This window comes from Haliaeetus leucocephalus, unplaced genomic scaffold (genome assembly GCF_000737465.1).
Source record: "Haliaeetus leucocephalus isolate CR32 unplaced genomic scaffold, Haliaeetus_leucocephalus-4.0 Scaffold339, whole genome shotgun sequence".
Taxonomy (NCBI): Eukaryota; Metazoa; Chordata; class Aves; order Accipitriformes; family Accipitridae; genus Haliaeetus; species Haliaeetus leucocephalus.
The window spans coordinates 14,543,537-14,563,208 of NW_010972775.1; the positions used below are offsets into that span (position 1 = coordinate 14,543,537).

General features: G+C 40.4%; 1 protein-coding gene across 1 annotated transcript in view; it reads right to left on the reverse strand.

Moving 5' to 3' along the window:
* ARNT2 (aryl-hydrocarbon receptor nuclear translocator 2) overlaps positions 1 to 19,672 on the reverse strand; it is a 104,325-nt gene that overhangs the window by 84,339 nt on the left and 314 nt on the right. The gene's annotated exons all lie outside the window — the stretch shown is intronic.

Genomic DNA, 19,672 nt, shown 5'->3' on the forward strand with positions numbered 1-19,672 from the left:
CAGTAGGCTGGGAGAGCAGGTTTTGAGGCCGAAGAGGTGAAATCTTCTACAGTGCCTCCACACTTCACTGTTGTGTCCACACAATCCATTTGTGGAGTCCTGGAACCTTGGTACAAACCAGACTTTTTTGCATGCCCTGTAGTTCAACAACACCACAGGGATATGCAAAAGAAGGTGGGAAGCAGACACAGAACTAGAAGTAGACCTTGACAAAGAGAGTTTTGGTCTACTTTAGGGGAATTCTTGCTTTAAGTGCTCAGCTTGAGGGACAATGTGAGACAGATCCCTGCAGGATGAGCAGCTGACACTGAAAGTCAGGGTCCTCTGAAGCATCCAAAACTAGGCATGCAGAAAGCATCAAACCCAAAAACCCAGTTGTGGAAACAGCAATCTTATGATTTGTAACACCAAAAATGATTTCATACAGTACTCCTAAGTGATTTTGAATGCTACTTTGATAATACTTCTTACTTTTATTTCTAATTTTCATGCTAACCACCTTGTTCATTCCAGTCATGTCTGGTAATTCCATTCATCCAGATCTACCCCATGGTCAAGGCACAACAATTTCCACAGACATCAGGGCATAAGAAAAGGATGCAGACCGCATTCATACTCACTGCCTATGCCTTCTTTGCCTAAATGACCAACAACCCACATACAACTGAATAAACTCAGAATGGCCTTTAGCATGATCCAGAAGAAGACCTGGAGTCACACCTCTGCACCTACTGCACTGAAAATTCAACTTGATGCACAGACAGAAGACACACATTACTACCTAAGATTACGTTGGGAAGAAGGGAAAGGATAGTTGCTTCTTCATTCCTCCTATCTTCCTGACAAATGGCATGGCACCAGTTCACCTTCTCACATATGCCCATGCATTTTTCCCTGGCTATTTTTCCACTTCTCATTCATAATTCCTTATCTCTTCTTGACCTATTCAGCCTCTGGCTTAGATGAACTATTTCTTGTACTCCCTCTAATAAGCCAATACATCTGACTGCTGACAAGTCCTGCCAAACTATGACCATTCCCCTCAAGAAGAGGCGGCTACTGGAATTCAAAATAAGGAGGAAAGATTAAAAAAAGAGGCCTTAATGGCTCTTGTTCTGAGCGTGTGTCTCTAGCCTTGAAAAACAATAAATGCCCTCAGAATTAAAACAAGGCTTATATCTGCACTGTAGAATGAACTTGAAGACTGTCACCGGAACATAAGCACCTGGCCTGCCTCAAAAATTTGATAAATCTTTCTCACTGCAGAAGTGGGGGCTTTAACTCAAGCAGAACAGCACCTAGATCTCCACCAAGATTACGATGGACAGATGCATTAGAAGAAAAGCACTTCTCGCATCTGAAGTCTGGAAGTGCACCAAAAAGTGGGCTAGAACGAAATCCAAGGACCTGGACTAGTCTTGCACTGAAAACACAACCTGAGCCTCCAACACTTGGCAAGTCTCTCAGGTATAAATAGTCACAAGTGGGAAAGTGCACATGCAAATCAGGCAGGGAAGTAGGGCAGCTACTGTAAAAGGCCAGTTTGCAGAGAAGATGAAAATCTGGCTTTGAAAGGCTGTGTCAGGATTGATGGAACCTTTATTAAAGGAAGAGAGGCAGGTCCTTAGCTTAGATGAAGGGTCACAGTGAAATGGCAGTCAACAGCAGTAGGATCATTTATACTGTCTGAATGTGACCCTACCTGGTCATAGGCCATTATATACTTGATCACACACTGATACAACATAATTCTTCACTTAACTGTTTTCTGCCTTAATTTGCCCTGGTTTTATTGATATTATTTCAGCTGGTATTAGTGACATGTGGCAGAAGTACTAAATAAATTATAAAAAAAATTAGGCTCCCCAAACTATGCATCATTTCCATTTGAAATGAATGGTGATACTCCCTCCTCCTCTGACATTTTGTATTTGCCAAAAATAACTGCATAATTGTAAGTTGTGTGCGAGAAACAGAAGGTAACATTCAAAGTTATTTTCCATAGTTTTTACTTAGCGTCAGAACTAGCAAATACCGTATATGGCTGTTCTGTTATGCAGAAGTGGCCAAAGCTAACCCATTAATGAACTCACAAAAACTGTAGAAGCACACGCCCAGCCTGGGCAAACAAACACGATGAAAAATAATAAAGTGTAATGACTTTCCTTCAAGTTTCTCAGAGACAGATCATGCTCAGTCCATTAACTCTTCATTTAACAAGTCTGTTTCATTTAGCTTGTTTTGGTTGGCATTCAATTAGAAATTCACGTACAGGACATTTTTCTTCCCTTTTTAAAACAGAACACTTGCTGTATTTCATCCAGTAAAACACCAGGAGGTAAAGTAGAAGCTGCAAGACAAGCTAAAGCTACCCTAAAGCCAGGCACAATAATACTGAATTAGGCAAAACACCTGCACATGGCCCTGCCCCACAAGATTATCACTAATTATTTATTAAAAGAGCTTGGTGAGATTTGTTGCTCAGTAGAACAGGAAAGAGCCAACTGGGTAACTCTCAGTTTGTTCCAGTGCAAGTTAAAAAAACAACTCACAACACCGTACCATCAGCTTTACTGTGATTCCAGTTACGGCCAAGTTCTGTCACATCTGCCTCTGCATCACTAAGACTTGCTGAGATTGTACTTCTGTCTACACAGAAGGAAAAACCCTCTCATTCAACCCTTCCTCATTTCCTGCCTTGCTCATCGTCATGTCCCTTGCTGGACGTCCTCATGACTACATGTATAAAACAGAACAGCTAAACCTACATTCCTTCCCCTCTTGCATTGCTTGTGCCCTCTTCGTAGCCACCCCAAGACAGTCTGCTCCTCAAGGGCAATGTGAAACTGTTTCAGCTACTGTCAAACTGTCCCACAACTTGTCCCTTTTCACATTTTTTATATTCCCACACCTTTACTACTTTTGCCAAGCCTTCCTGACCAGTCACGACTATCTCTGGATGCCCCAAACTCCCTGCAATGGGAAGCTGTGGATGCTGTAAGTTTGTATCGGTTTTAGTAAAGCCTGCCCAAAAACTGTGGAAAAGAAATCCACTGGGTGCTACAAAATACAAATGTTATGCCTGGCTCAAGAAGCCTCTGAGTCACACATGGCTGGAGGGTGGGAAGGTACCCAGGGGAAGCACCACACATGCTTGCTCTGATTTTATACTCCTTCAAGCACCTGCTTTTGGCCAGTGCTGGAAAAGGCATGCTGGGCTTGAAAAATCTTCCTCTTGGGACAGGACAGACAGTTTTTACATCATGAGCAGGGGACGCAACACTTCTCAAGTGTGCTTCTTTTACAAAGGTAAGAAATTAGCCAACTACCACTATTAATTTATTTCATTAAAAATCAAATCAAGCATTTTACATAGTATGCCCTTGCTGTAGATCACCAATTACTAGATTTATCTCGTCATCACTATTTGTCCTTCCCCAAACTCACCTTCTTTCATTTCCCTGTGCGACAAGATAATTGTCGAAAGATGTTTACAAGCTAATGTCCTTGTATAAATTACTATGCTATTGTTTTATGATAAATAAATAATGAGTGCAGATAAACTATTGAGCAGTTACTGTGTCATCAATTCATTTTTAGTCATTCATCTTCAATTTATTTATGTTAAAATAATATTTCTATTATCTTCTATCAAGAAGTCTGGCTTTTTACTACCTATTTAGCAATTTTCTTCCAGCAATAGAAGCTGGTTTAGTTTTCAAGCAAACATCAGTGCTTGATTGCAAATCTATTTTGTTCATGTACAAGTTCAACTGTCAATTTGCAGAAATTGTTTTGAAACTGCTATTAAAATACTTACAATGGTAGACACAAGAAAAACCCTGCTGAGATCAATACTGTTGTTCTCCGGAGTTTACATCATAACAAGATGACAGTGCTTTAAACTCCTATCAACTATATAAAACATACTGAATAGCGGTATATATGCAATGAAATAAAGGTAATGGGTAATAAATCTGCCTACAACGTTGACCAAAACTGATCTTAACCAAATGCAGATCAGGGCTAGCCTAGCTTTCCTAGGAATCCAAAGCCTTCTCTTGACTATTTTACTTTTCCTCTCTACCCAGAAATACACAGAATTCACGTGTAAGTCATTTTATGTGACTTGAGAGCCAACATCCCTTGATTCTTGTCTGTATTTTCTGTTAACTACAATACAAGTCAGCTATCAGATTTCATGAGCGTACAAGGCAGGATTTATGACTATAACTTTTGGTTCGAGTTGGACGCACTTTGACAAGGTATTTCTTAAGTAATGAGCAGCGATGTTTTTGTGAATGAATTCATTCCTGGTCCCCTCTTATAATTGTTTCACATAAACATTCTTATCCATTTTCACTGAGGTGGACAAGCACAGTAAGCATTGTATAAGTTCCCAGGTGCAAGTGTTTATAAAATTTATCCTAAATTTAAAAATTTGAAATTCCAAGCAGCCAGACCTAGACAGAAGTGGTGTCTTGCACCTGACCTGCCTACTACAACAGAGCATGGGTCTATCTTCAGGAGAAATCGTCTCTGGTAGTCGTCTAATTGAGCCAGGTCATGGAGAGGCTGGTAAGGAAGACAATGAAAGATCTGCCCAAAGTATTTCTGAGGAAGTGGTGACTGTCAAACTACATCAGACTAAACCAACCACTACTGCTGTGGTGGTGGCCCACAAGCTGCCCTGCAAGCCACTGACCAAGCTGGGGTCCAAGACCTGAGGCCTCTGTGATGCACTCAGACGTATGCTGACATCCACTCCCCACCAACCGCGGAAAGCTCAGGAACAACATAGTCCAGCTACAAAGATGTAAAATTTAGACCACTCTGATTTAAATTATTCATTGAAAATTACTTACTCATGTCCTTCAAATGCCTTTATTGTTTATTACAAAGGTTTTTTTTAAGTGTGCCTCAGAAGGGTATGTTAATTGTAAATTCATTCAGAACACCATCTTGCATTACCAAATACTTAATTATCAGTATATTTACAGTGTCCTTGGGCACTGTTGGGTAATCAGAATGCTATTGTTTCCATTAAACAGTATTTTATTGATAGCACTAATGACTTCAGTTCTGCTTGATCAACAAGCATATGATGCTTATTTGATGTTATGATAATTAATTGGCCTTTCAGGTGTTTCCACATCCCAATTTATTACCAAGAATATTTATGTGAAACACCCTAAAAAGAGTATCACTGAACATCACAAAACATGTTCTAAAAATAGGGTGTGGTTTAGCACTTCTCCCTTTCCTCACAATTTCTAATGCAACGTTCTCTGTCTAAAAATTGCAGGGGAAAAAGAACACATTTAACTCCATTTCAAAAACCCAGCCTGAGCCTTGCATATTAAATATTCAATTCATTTTATCCCGTATCGAACTTCCAGTAAGTCAAGGGAGATTTTCTGATTAACATTTCTTTTATTTTTTTTGTCTCTAAAGATGGGAGAAAACAGCTAACCTCACTTTCCCATAGCAGCAACAAGGATCAAAAACTTCATATGACTCAAACAAGATGTACAAGCGAATAGACTGCTTGTGTAATCTATTACCCCAAACCATTATTTTTCCATACTCTAGGCCCAGTTTATGAAGCACTATAATGCAGCCTTCAGGCTATGGAAAAGGGCTGTGGATAAGAAAATTCCAGATTCAAATTGAACTGGTCCTTGAAAAGAGTATACCAGTCTTCCCACAACATTCAACTGGCATCTGTCAGAGATCTGGATGTGTTCAGTTTAACCTCCTGAAGAGGACAACCTTCAGAACATCTGAAGTCTTAACTGCTCTGACATACCAACCCATATTAGCAGCTACCCTCGTCTTTGAAGATGAGCTTCCCAAAACCTGAATTTTTCTGCAAGCAAAAAGAAGTTACAAATAAAGGTCTTAGTGATTTTTCTACCTTTCACTGCCCCAGGATGATTAATTATGCTTTTTAGAACATTCTGCCTTTTAGGTAATTTCACATATTATATCTTTCATGTCTGCAAATAACAACAACAACAAAAAAAGCCCACAGGCTTTTGGAAGTTCAAAGGTAGCTGCATTTGCATATTTTGCATTACTTTCTAGAATTTTTCATCTCTGCAAATGCTCCAAATAGAACACCCCAATATTATGGCATAAGGGAAACCTTCATAGGCATATAGTAAATACAAAACACTGCTATGCTTTGCTGCAGAAGACTCCTTAGTGTTACTTTAGCTTTACTAGACACCGAAGAATTTGTCATGAATTTTGAAACACTTTTTTCTGCTTAACTTCTTCACAGAGCTATTTCCTGAACAGCTTTTATAATACTGAATCTCACACTTTGCTTTTTAAAATTACCAATTTTAAAATAAGAGAGAAAAATGATGTTTGCTGGTAAGCTCTGCTAGGCTTTCGAGAAGTGATCAGCTGTAATGGCCATGCTCTTACTGCTTTTTCAGAACTACGAAATACAAGAATTCACTGGATGTTCTACCAGAGAACTACTAAACAAATGAAAACATGTAACAACAAAACATTATTTTTCCATGTCCCCATATTCATATTAAACATGATTCAACATCCATTACAAGCCACTTGTTCCCAAAAGTATACAGGCAGTTCTGTGGATACATCAAATACAAAAGTGAAGAACGATACTGAAAAAAAACCTCACTATAAACAAACTGGACGTTTGTCAAAAAACAAGCTGAGTATTTGTCTGCAAATATTGACCAAACTTAAGTTTTTTTGTTTTGATATTTGTTGACTGAAGAGCAGCACAGACAAGTACAAGGGACATATAAAATTAGTCTGAATGACAAACTTGGCAGTCAGGTTCCAGCTACTACAGGGACTTCACGCAACAAAGCAAACAACTAGTGGCAGCCAAATGCACTTACCAGGAAATCACTACAAATACCTTATCATTACATTTCAATGTTAAAAAAGAATTGTGATTTGATTTCTGAAAATGTATTTACTTCCAGTGACAGCTCATTGACTTGATTTAAAGAGCAATTTGAGTTAACATACTAACCAAATACCCCTATATAATGCATTTTCCTACTTTTTAAATTCAACTCTCAAACACACAACAAACACTTTAAAATTATCTCATAATTTTCACTCTGTGTAACTGTATTTTTCATGTAGTTTGATCATTTCTTTTGTGTACAAAGCAATGAATATTTTGCTCTCAATCTTAATTCAAACTGTAACTGGCTGAGAACAAACTAATGTGTTTTCAAAGGCAAATTAAGTGACAAAAGCAACCATAAGTCAAGACAGCAGGAAAAAAGTTGTAAAGCCTATATTAAGACTTTAAAGCTAGGTGGATCGTTGGTAGTTCAGTACCGAAATAGCTATCCATCTATGCTCATGTGTATATTTTGCCAAGACACTTAAAAAGCACATTATCCCAACATCATACCTACTGTATAAAGAAAATACAAATCAATGGTTATTCATGTGCCTGGAATAAATAATATCTGCTCTTTCCAAGGAGAAAGAAGCTGCATATTCTGCTTTTTTATCTCCTCCTCTTCCCAAAGGGAGAAAAAAATCTTTGCTAATAGAACATAAATGTGGTTGCACTAAAAGTCTGTTGTTAAAACATTATCAATTAGTACATCATGATGAAAAAAAATTATCTCTGCTTGCTCCAGGATAGGCACTCCACACTCTCCTACAAATAGGTCATTTTATAACAGATGCGTATGAAAAAAGCCTCCCAGAATACATAGCTTTATAAACAGGACATGCAAATTGGAGGTAAGAGAAATGGAAACAAAAATCAGATGACTTAACCATGGCATGGGGATATTACTTGTCAGAGGTTAAGTAGGAAGCCTGCAGTAAATTTGAACCTGTCCAGCGCCTGTACCACAAGACTGTCTTCTTTCCCAGGTCAGTTCTCAGACACGAGATAGCCAGCCAGCGACGAAAGTGAAAAATGCAGGCAGCTTGTAACAGCCAAGAATTTTCCTGCACAGTGAGAATTTATTGGTCTCTGAAATTCTTACTCATAATTACCACAGTCATTTTAAATTTAGCAATGATGAAAGAACATTTTGTCCTTAAGACCATCTTGAAAAAAACAAAACCAACAAAGGGGTTTAGGTGGAGACACAATGAGCTCCAGAGCTGAACTTGGATACAACATTATTAACCTCCACACGTAACACTAAGAGATGGAGCCATGACTCTGTGTACCCTGAAACATTTACCACATGTACGCCCTTCCTAGAGCAAAGTGAGGACTGGCGTGCTGCCTACGTCTTATTCAGTTCTGCCAAGGGCAGAAAGGCTTTTGCACATCGTCAGTAGATGAGGCAGAACCAATTCCTTAATGTCATATCAACCTTTTCATCAAAGTAGTCAGATACTACTTTAGAGAAGGAATAAAAAGGCATGTGCCAGCTATGAGACTAATGAATAGTTTTCCTCAAGCAAAACATAATTCAGCATGAACTTCATGTTAATGTTCTTTCCACCCACTCACACATCTCCAAGTGATTCTACTCAACCAAAATGCCAACAAGTAAAACCACCCATCTTTTAATTCAGCTATTGTACCTCAGCACTAAGATTTTGTTTTACAGTGCCACCCTACAGCTGCCTAACCTCAAACACTCCTTACATATTTACATGGCCTCTTTTTTAAAAACATGCATGGAACTGGAGGGAGAAACACAAGTAACAAAAGGGAAGACTTTGGAGAGCAAAACATATTCAGACTGGCAGCTTTCACTAAAATGTTAAAAACCATCATAAGCCTCAGTCGCATTTACAGTCCAGAACCAAAGGGCTTAAGAAGCAGAAGGAGGACACCACTAAAAAAAAAACAAAAAAAAAACATTAAGTCTTGAGTCACAAAACAATTTGGAAACATAGGATGTCAGCTTGTTTGAAGAGTGAAAGAGTATCGAGATATATTTAACCAGAAGACTACTACATCTCAGATCGGATGTAGATACAGCTGCATTTCCTGAACAGCAAGTCCAGAAACACTCAGTTTAATTTAGAAGAAGTAAAACCAACAGCTGTGATCATTCAAGAGCAAAGTCTCAAGCTTGAATACACTACAAGGAGCCCCAAAGACCCATATAAACCTAAGTACTTCACAATGCCCATCAACAACAAAGAAGGAAGAAAATTCTCTATTGCCATCTCATTCTGTAACTATCCATAATGGAAATTTTATACTTTATTCTAAAATGTCTGCGATGGGCTATTTTTGGCTAGGGGTTCCATGTAGCACAAGTCTGATCTAGCACGTTTTGTTCTTAATGAGAATTCAGTCCACCCTCACCTATACAACAAAAAGAAACAGTTTCACTTGGAACAACCTTAACCCATAGATGCAGAGAGCTGCGGGCAGAGAACCTACGGAGACATTACGCATTTTTTAAAGACTTGTGTAGGAACCGTGAAATTTGGATTCTGCAGGCCTCAACACGTGGCATTTGCGGAAGACTGTTACGTCCATTTAAGACATCCTTAGCTCCCGCAGCCCACTGCTCTCTTTGCTGGAGATCGCTCCCACCACGAGAGAGCCAGGAGAACCGAACACATCCTCAACACCTCACGGGCTAATGGTTATCACTCAGAGACGCAGCTCAAACCCACTGCCGTTAGCCCTCCGTCGACACCAGGGCTGTGGCGCCGGCGGTGGAGCGCAGACCCTGGTGCCCTTTCAGCACCATGGATGGTGACCTCCAGGGGACCGCCGGGCAGCGGGGCCCGCCCGCTGCAGGAGGCATCGGTCCCCCTGCGCTGCAGGCAGCCACCTCTTCCAGCTAAACTGTGCTTCACAGTCAGTGAAGGGCTCAATACCCCCCAAGTTATTCTCACAGAAACTCTGCTCTGATAAGATGCCTACAAGAAAGGAGCTGGCGAATAATTATTTAGGACTCTAGCCCACCTTTTAAATGTGCCCAGGCATTCAGAAAGAATGCTTATTTCCCAGTCCTCGTAAGAAAGTTTGAAAACGCTCCTGTATTTTTCTTTAGTGATGCTTCATTTACTTTAATTTCAACAATGAAAATGCATACCTCAGACCTTCACTGGTAAGTAAAAATACAATGCAGCTAAGACGAAACTGCTGTTCCCACAAACCCGATCGCACAGCAAATTAAATGTTTTTTCTTTTTTTTTTTTATATAAACCAGAAAAATTGTCTGGGTTACATTAAAACATCAACAAAATGAATTAGCAGAGGAACATTTATCCCAGAAACACTGAAACCTTTACATAGCTCCAATAAGATGCCATTGTATTCCTAAGGCTGCTGAAAATCTCATAAAAATCAAGGGAAATGTTCTTTATACAGCCTTGTTTTTTACTGGTCAAGCCACTATTCACTACAGAAATGCAGAGCATTTTCAGGGTGACAGCTATATGCAGAAAGCCAGGCGATCTCTTAAAGATGCTTTTAAAAAAACCCCAACAAACTAAATCTGAGGAAACCATTGGTGTCCCCATATATTATGGCATGAACATGACTCACAGGAGTAGTCATCAGACTGACCTCTATTTTCCCAAACTCTCTCACACAGCCAGGCTCCACAGACTGCTGTTAAATGAGCTGCCTCTCAGTGGTTGGGAACACAAGGATTTAGCATTTCAAACCAAGCTTTTCCAGCTAACGGTACTTTAAGTCTTTGAAGTTGGACTCAAAATTGAGCTAGCAACTTTGCCTGTTGGACACGAAACAATGGAAAGCCAGCTTGTCCATGGCCACGTTGGCTCTGCAGTACCACCAGCAATAAAATTTTTTGTCAACAAACAGATCAAGCATGACTCAGAGGGCAGTGACACACAGTAGCTAGTGCCATTTTATAGCTAATTTTATGACTATAATCCACTTCCCACAGCTACTGTTAAAATCAGCACCAAATTTCAGGGGCTGACTTCTGCCACGTGTTGAGGGCAGCTGGGCAGATTAACAGCTTTCCACATGACAGAAGCTTAGCAAATTAAAATACTAGCCTCATACTGACATGCTGGTCAGCCACATAACTTTACCAGCCTGCCCCTCTTCAGGACATTACTGAATAACTTGAGAGGCATACCAGCTGCAGTCTGTTTTTACTTATTGCAGTAGTATCTGGAGATTGAGGATGCACTCTGCAAAGTACCATCCAAGTAACAGAAGACAATCTGCATTCTCAAAAGAACTAAACTGTAATTTAACTAAGATCTGAGACTACTGACGTGATCCACTATGGTGGGTTGACCCTGGCTGGATGCCAGGTGCCCACCAAATCTGCTCTATCACTCCCCTCCTCAGCTGGACAGGGGAGAGAAAATATAACAAAAGGCTTGTGGGTTGACATAAGGACAGGGAGAGATCACTCACCAATTACCATCATGGGCAAAACTTGACTTGGGGAAAAATTAATATATTACCAATCAAATCAGAGTAGGATAATAAGAAATAAAACCAAATCTTAACACCACCTTCCCCTCACCCCTCCCTTCTTTCTGGGCTTAACTTTACTCAATTTTCTCTACCTTCTCCCCACCAGGGGCACAGAGGGATGGGGAATGGGGGTTGTGGTCAGTTCATCACATGCTGTCTCTGTCGCTCCTTCCTCCTCAGGCAGAGGACTTCTCACACTCTTCCCCTGCTCCAGCATGGGGTCCCTCCCACAGGCTGCAGTCCTTCAGGAATAGACTGCTCCAGCATTGTCCCCCGTGGGGCCACAGGTCCTGCCAGGAGCCTGCCCAGTGCAGGGTTCCCACATGGTCACAGCCTCCTTCGGGCATCCACCTGCTCCAGCGTGGGGTCCTCCACGGGCTGCAGGTGGAGATCTGCTCCACCGTGGACCTCCCTGGACTGCAGGGGGACAGCCTGCCTCACCATGGTCTTCATCACCATGGGCTACAGGGGAATCTCTGCTCCGACGCCTGGAGCACCTCCTCCTCCTCCTTCACTGACCTTGGTGTCCGCAGGGTTGTTTCTCTCACATATTCTCACTCCTCTCTCTGGCTGCAACTGCACACATTTTTTTCGCCCTTCTTAAATACACTATCCCTGAGGCACTACCACCATCGCTGATGGGCTCAGCCTTGGCCAGCAGCAGGTCTATCTTGGAACCGTCTGGCATTGGCTCTGTCAGATACAGGGGAAGCTTCTAGCAGCTTCTCACAGAAGCCACCCCTGTAGCCTCCCCGCTACCAAAACCTTGCCACATAAACCCAATACATGTATTCATAAGAAGTTACTTTAATTCTCCTTGAATTCTAAATAATCAGTTTTATCTTGAGTTTTAAAAGCATTTCCAGTTCAGTTTGATTTTCCATGCAGATATTAGAGGCAATACGGTTTTAAAAATATGTGCATTGCAAGGGCATTTAACAGCACCCAGATGTCCACCTACCTTTACTAACAGAGAGAGTCAGCTGTAACAAGCCCCTAAAACTATCTACTTGCATGAAATCATGTTCTGGATTATTACTGAGAAAGTACTGGAGACCATTTTTCAAAATCAGGCCTGTATATTCCACAGAAACAGGTTTTGCTTCTACCTCTGAGGAATAGAAATATGCAGTGTTTTTGTTCTTTGCAGCTCAGTGATTTACTGGCATGCCTTTTCCCATAAAATATTTGCATATATCTGAGAGTCAAACTGTTCTGATACATTCTGTGTTTGCCAGGAAATGAACACTTCAGTTCAGTGTAACTGAACATTTAAACAAGGACAGGCACCAGGACAACTGGCAGTGTAATTAACATACCAATGAAGAGCCAGTTGTTAATTACTATCCATTTCAGGCATTTTGTATTAGCAACTTACCTGAAAAGCCTTCCCATCTGCATGCTGGCAATGCCAGTAATTAAACAATTCAACAACCCTTTTGCTTGATTAGAGAAAGAAATTTAATTATTTTATATTATTCTGTTTGTCACATGCAGTTGACATTTAGATGAGAAAAACTTCAGCAGCCCAAATCTAAACATTTGAAATTAATGTTACAAGTTGTCCTTGAACAAAGCAGCAACATAGATACACCTAGGGCAGATGTAAGCTAATAAGAGGCTCCTAATTTGAGCCAACTTATTATACCTTACAGTACCTGCTGGGTTACATGGAAGGCAGCAGCATTGCTACTTATAAAAAAGTACCACTTTTCTCTAAGGGGGACTTCAGATGCTACCTACAGAATGGAATCCGAATTTATAAGCTCTTGAAAGACTTGGGAGTAGCACCAGTACAATGCCAGGATTCATTTACATTTAAACCAACAGTAACTGAGAAGTCAATACATAGCCCAGTATAGCACCACAGTTCAAATACGGTAGTTACAGGAGTTGTGAGAAAGGTAGAGGCACTTCAGTGGAAAGAGGATTGAAACTGTAGGACAGAAATACCAAAGATAGGCAAAATGGAAATAAAAGGTGACAAAAAAGAGAGGAAGCAGAAAGTTTAGAACCATTCATCAATATGTAGAGTATCCAAAACAAAGGATTTCTCTTTCTCCCTGTGCAGATGGCTTTGTCCAAGGAAGACTAGCGTGCTTTGGGTACAAAAAGAGGAAATTACATCTATCTTGAAAACAGCTTCTAATTCATTACTCATTGCATGCCTATGGCCATTAATCCATGTAAACAATAAAACCAAGATCCATTTGAAATTTTAACTATCCAAATTAAAGTTTCAGTCAGCTCTTGTTAAAAAACTGGCATTCTATGTTTGGTACTGAAGTTTCAAACCATGTAATTTATACACTTTAAAGGCCAGATTTTGCTGAAATCCTGTAACATTTTTTGACAAAGTAGTTCCTTCTGGAGTAGCCAAAAAGTGGGTATTTGGCCCATGTGGGTTTATTCAGTCAATTAATTTTCTTTTTTTTTTTATTTTAAACAATGGAAGACAATAAATGACTAATTTTTTTAAGTTTTTTCTTTGCTAACAATGCACGTCTATCTTACTTGGATTATAATCAGAAGCTAACTAAAATGTACAAATGCAGCCTTACTAAATTCTTCTTTTCCTCATTTGACAGAATGATTGATACCTATGGGGTGACAGGAAATGCTTTACATCTGAACAAAGGAAACACTCTTAGCAAGAAGTAAACTGTACCAGTTGTTTATTCAGCAAGCGCCCACCCAAGATTTCTGAAATTTCAGATTTTTTGCCTGTATCATACAGCAAATCTAATTTTTTGCACAAATTATCTTACAGAATGGGTGAACAAGCACCTCTATCTTTGCAGATTTCTCTCCCACATAACCTTTCCTGAGCACACTCTTACAGTCAAGAAAAGCTTGGGTTGGTATTTGCACACTTCTGCACCCAAGGCAGCATCTCTGCACTCCACAGTATTGGCTAGACAGAACAGCTCATCCAGAGCCGATTCATCTATTTCTAAATATTGCTGGCCACCCAAAGACACTTTGCTATAGATAGACTCGAAAATCTGCCAGAAATCTACAGCAAGACCTGAGATCTAAATTCCTGTGTCTTAAACTCAAGATCCCTCTTTCCATTTCCTATTGCAAATTTTAATAATATTGTACTTTCTGCAGGTAGCACTGAATTAACGTATTTTCCATTCTTACGTGTCAGTTATGAAGCAGTAAGCCCCCCCAAATTACCCTAAACGACACACATGTCTGATCTTCACAAGCCATTTAAGCATAATTTCCAAATACATCTTCATAATGACAGCCCCATTTCTGTCCTCTTAATAACAATAATCACTACTTCAACAACGTTATTTTGCCTTGACTGTTTTGAAAAGGCTATTTTTTTTCCTTTGCTACCTAATCTTTGTAGCAATTTTTCTTACTGAAAAGAAAAATCAGCAATACCATCTGGTATTACAGAAATCGGCAATATCTGGTTTGTTTTGCATTTTTATTAAAAGGCATGGGGAAACATTATTTGATTTGAAAAAATATTTGAAACTAACCAAAGGCTACATATGCAAATTTTAAATAAATATTCTGTGATAGAAGAGATATCCTGAAATGAAATCTTTTGTATGCCATATATATTAGAAATATAAAAAAATGACATTTCTTCAATGCAAGTTACTGTTCAGTACACAGTCCTGAAGGACAAAACATTATCAGAGAACAATTCAAGAGGCACTATCACCTCATACCACAGTTTGACTGAAATAAGGACCAATTCTGCAGTAAGGAGGAGACGAAAATACGAGGAAAAAAAATCCGCAATTTAAACCTTCCACTAGCTAACGAGTGTTCCATTTTTGAGACGTTTGTTTTAACATTATCTTAGAAAGAAGACTACTTTTTTGCATCCCAGAAACATCAGAGCACATTATAATCTCCATCACTAGAACACTCCATTTACTCCTCAGGATGCTGTTAAATTGATTTTGGAGTTTACTGGATAGTCTATATTGTAATGAAGGGCAAAGCTGTTATTACCATAGCAATAAAACACAACAACTTTTGGGCTCTGAGTTGAATAGAAAATTTTGAAATCTAAAACACTGAAGTAGATTTTTTTTAATCATCAATTTCAAAGCTGTTTGAAAGCTAAAGAAAAGAACGGCCAGATTGTCAATTTCAGAAAGCCAATTCCTTTTGGGAGTATGGAATGGGCAGCATCAACAAAATTCGTCCACAACACTTAATACCTTAGTAACTTGAGTGCAAACGTAAGACTGGCTAACAGACGACTTGGTTCTCAGAATGTCCAGCTGAAACAGGAGAATGATTTATCCCCACTTAACTCCCAAGTCAAACAAACACATACAAACAAAACCAGCTCCCAGAACGCAATGCACTTGCCTAAAACAAGGGCCCAGATGCAGGGCTGAGTTACAGGTTTTCACTGATATGACATAAAATTTGCTGTTAACTCATTACAAACTGAAAGTAAAGAGAGCTTATCTAATCGTCTTTCTTCAAGGTTCAACCCCAATTTTTTTTATATCTTGGATTAGCCATAGGCTAAAAGTACCCCCATCGACTACTGTGGTTGTAATAGTAATGTCTTAAGCCACAGCAACTGCTTTCTCTCATGGCCCACCACCTCTCTCTGTCTCAACAGATCTCTAGTAGATGCCCTTCTGGGGACACATTGCTCTCCATACCTTTGGGACTTTGGGCTCTCTGCTTAAAGAGGAATCTTTAAAGGAGCTTTAGTGACTATGTGAACAATCCAGTTACTATTTTTTTTTTCAATTAAATATAAGAATACAATCCTAAGGATTCAGAAAGTCTTAAAACATAGCCAAAAAATGCATCCTACAGGATTCACCCTCTAGTGTAACTCTTGATAAACTCTGAAATCTCATTATTTCTTCTGACTTGACTTACAAATTTGTGGCATTTGGCAATACATCTGTGGGTACCACCCAGGGTGGCCCTTCCATCTAGGGATACCTCACCAGGGAGAACTGAAAGGATACAACCAGTTCATTTCACACCACCTGATCAGGGCAGAAAGTTGCTGCTCTGGGACCACCCATCAGACCGAACTCATCACCCAAGACGAAGTAATGTCTCAGGAAAAGAAAATGTTGAATTCATTAAGAGTTTTACATTTTCATCCCAACTTGGCTAATACAAGAATCACCACATCACGTACTGCACTCAAGTTAAGCAAAATTTGACCCCAAAGTAGCAACAGTTATGGACAAGTTTGCATTCCAAAAATATATACATTTAAAACAGACATGGCACTAAGTTACTTTGCTGCAAGCAGTAATTTATGAAATGCTTGTTACACCTCCACAATCTTTTTGTTCTTAAATTCCATTTAATATGCCAATCTTATTTCAGGAGGAAATAAATTAACTCTGATGCTTTGTGCCAATGCAGATGAGCTTCCCACACACCTGTATTGTGTTTCACACTTCAGTTAGTCATCCAGATTACGAAAAATGAACAAAGTACTTCTAACCAGATCCCATTCCCAAGGCTAAGCATGCGGGAAGAGGAAGAAAGAAGACGACTATCTCACAGAGCCCCTCAGTTTTGACAGTGTGATGTCTAGTTGCAGCTATGGACAAACACCTTCACCAAAAAGAACTATCAGTTTAGATCGAACGCAGCCCAGGAAGCCCACAGGGATGGCCCCACCACGATTCGGTCCCTGATGCTGCAATTCCCGTGAGCCCTAGCCAGGACAGGCTGCAAACCACTCCTGCTTCCACCAACTTTCATAACTCAAACTCTCCATTATAAAAAGATCAGTGGGAAAATGGATAAATCTGCCTCTAACGCGAGAAAGATGATGATGCTGCAGTGCAGTGCATGGTTCTGTACCAGGAGATCCCACACTGAAAGACTTTCTGGAGAACACCCAGCTTTTCTGTCTCCGCTAATCCCCATTCCACTATCTAGAATATGACTAAAATCACATATATTTGTATTGTGGTAGCTGCAAGTTAATGTCCTGCCTAAATTATCAACTGTTATTAGAACCCCAGACAATTGCTTAATAAAAATTTAATCATATTGTAATTTCTAATCATCATTAAAGATGCTTAACAAGTTAATCTCTCTATTGTGCTCCCCTAACATTGCAGATCAGAAAGTCAACTGGCATAAGGCGGCACAGCTTCACCAATACTAATAGGGCTACTTTCACATTACTCCAGCTGAGGATCTGGCCCCAAGAGAAAATAGCAGTATTAAAATCCTCTCGCTACAGCTTTTGATTGTTTCTCTGCAATGCTTTGTAGTTAATCCAAAACAATAACAAAAGCAACAGATTATGACTTTAAAAAAACACAGCATAAATCAAGCTATTTCATGGAGCTCTATCTTCTGCTGTCTGTGGTAGAGCAAACACAGCACTACGCTACAGATCGAAGGTCTCCTCTCCTCACCTCTTTACAGCTCAAAAACTCCTCATCTTGACTTTGTCCATGCATCACTACGTTTGTCTGACAGCAACGCTCACACACAGAAAACGTGGGAGGACCATCAACAGCCAGTGTGTGTGTCTTTCAGTTCAGATCTGTTCCAACTGCCTAGACAAGGAGTGAAATAATGCTCTGTAACCTCAGCCTTGAAGAAGAACGTATTGGTTCACTTCAGGAAACCAACACGTTTCCTCATCTTTCCAGTGGACCGGCAATCCGTGCTCAAGAGAGTTTGAGGACCAAACTGCAAGTCAGCTTCAGCTGTGTTAGATCATTACACAGAGATGCATACAGCAAACACATTTGGCTCTTGTTTCCCTTGTATTTTTTTATGTTTCTTCAATAATCCCATTACACTCTCTAAATTCACAAAGTGGTCATGGGAGAACAACTCTGAGGCTGCTCTGCGGTGCGTGCATACCATACACCCCGCAACCACATCTTTTTGTGGCTTCAGCTGCAGGCAGGTGAAAACAGAAAGCAGAAATGGTTGGTGCAAAAGGGCCACCAGGCTCTACTATAATTCAGCAGTTTCAGCATAGACCTCTTAAGTCGTCAGGGCTGTCCCTTCAGTGCTCCTTGGAGGAGCAGATAGGAGAATGGCAAACCAAACCTAAGTCAAAGAAGGCCGTTCGTATCCTACTTTGTCGGCAAAACAGCTCACTGATTGCATGCAATGGAACTCTGTTACCATGTGCGACATAGTAACCTGGAAGCTAAATATTCGTGTAATAACATTCTATTACATATTGATTTTCATTTATTATATAGAATTCCGATATTAAAACTTAACCTGATTGGCAAAGATCTGTTTCTGCTTACTTTATTGACACTTACAGAACCAAATTAATTGTTTATATCATAATATTTACTTTCAGTGTGACAGCTACACAACCGACTACATCAGGATTTAATCTAAAGAACAACCTTTAAACATTAGTTGGCATTTACTTGAGCAAGTCCTTCATTTTCAGAACTGAACCCGACTCTACAGAAAATGGCAAAATGTGATCACATATTAAAACAAGTAAAACCGGAATCCACCTCTGATAAAAATATTCTTCGTTAGCATTAAGCCCAGTGCAAGATCCGTTGGCCCCCTTATTTTAGTGTCAGATACTTGTTGATCCAACGCTAAGTTGATCCAAGTACATATCCAAAATATGTACTGTGGCATTTCATCCAAAGCCATTTCACTCCATCACACGATCAACAAAATAGACGTTGCATCTCACAGACACGTAACACAACGTTAGGGAATCTCTTCTCTCACGAAAAATCCAAAGAGAAAATTTTGGAAAGTTTCTTCTCTTAATAAATGTAGCGTTAACAGAAAGTATTTCCTGCATCCTTTGGCAAGAAAATAAGCCCACGGCAAAGACCCTGCACGCACTGAGGTGCCCTAAGTCAGTTTTGACACCCTGTTTTGGTTCCGAGCAACGATTCACAAGCCGGTTTTGGCTCCCGACAAAAAACCTGGCCAACGCACAGGCAGGAAAAGCAAATACTCCTACCGCTTCCCAGGGCAGGCACAGGTCAGCGCGGCGCAGCCGAAACCCGCTGCCCCACCGCCACCCTTCCCGCCCGGCTTCGGCCGGGGAACACGTCCTCTCTTTTTCCTGCCATATGACCGCGTATGCTTATGCAAAACTGTTCGTTTCTGCGGCGCCTACGCCCAACGGCAACACCCCGGAGCGAGAGGAGGCAGCCGGACTCCTGCAGCCTGAGACCCCCGCCGAGGGCTCCCAGCTCTCCGGCTCCACGCGGTCCCAGGGCGGCTCCTCGCCCGGGGCGGCCCGGCTCTCCCCGCCGCCGGCGTCGCGCCCCC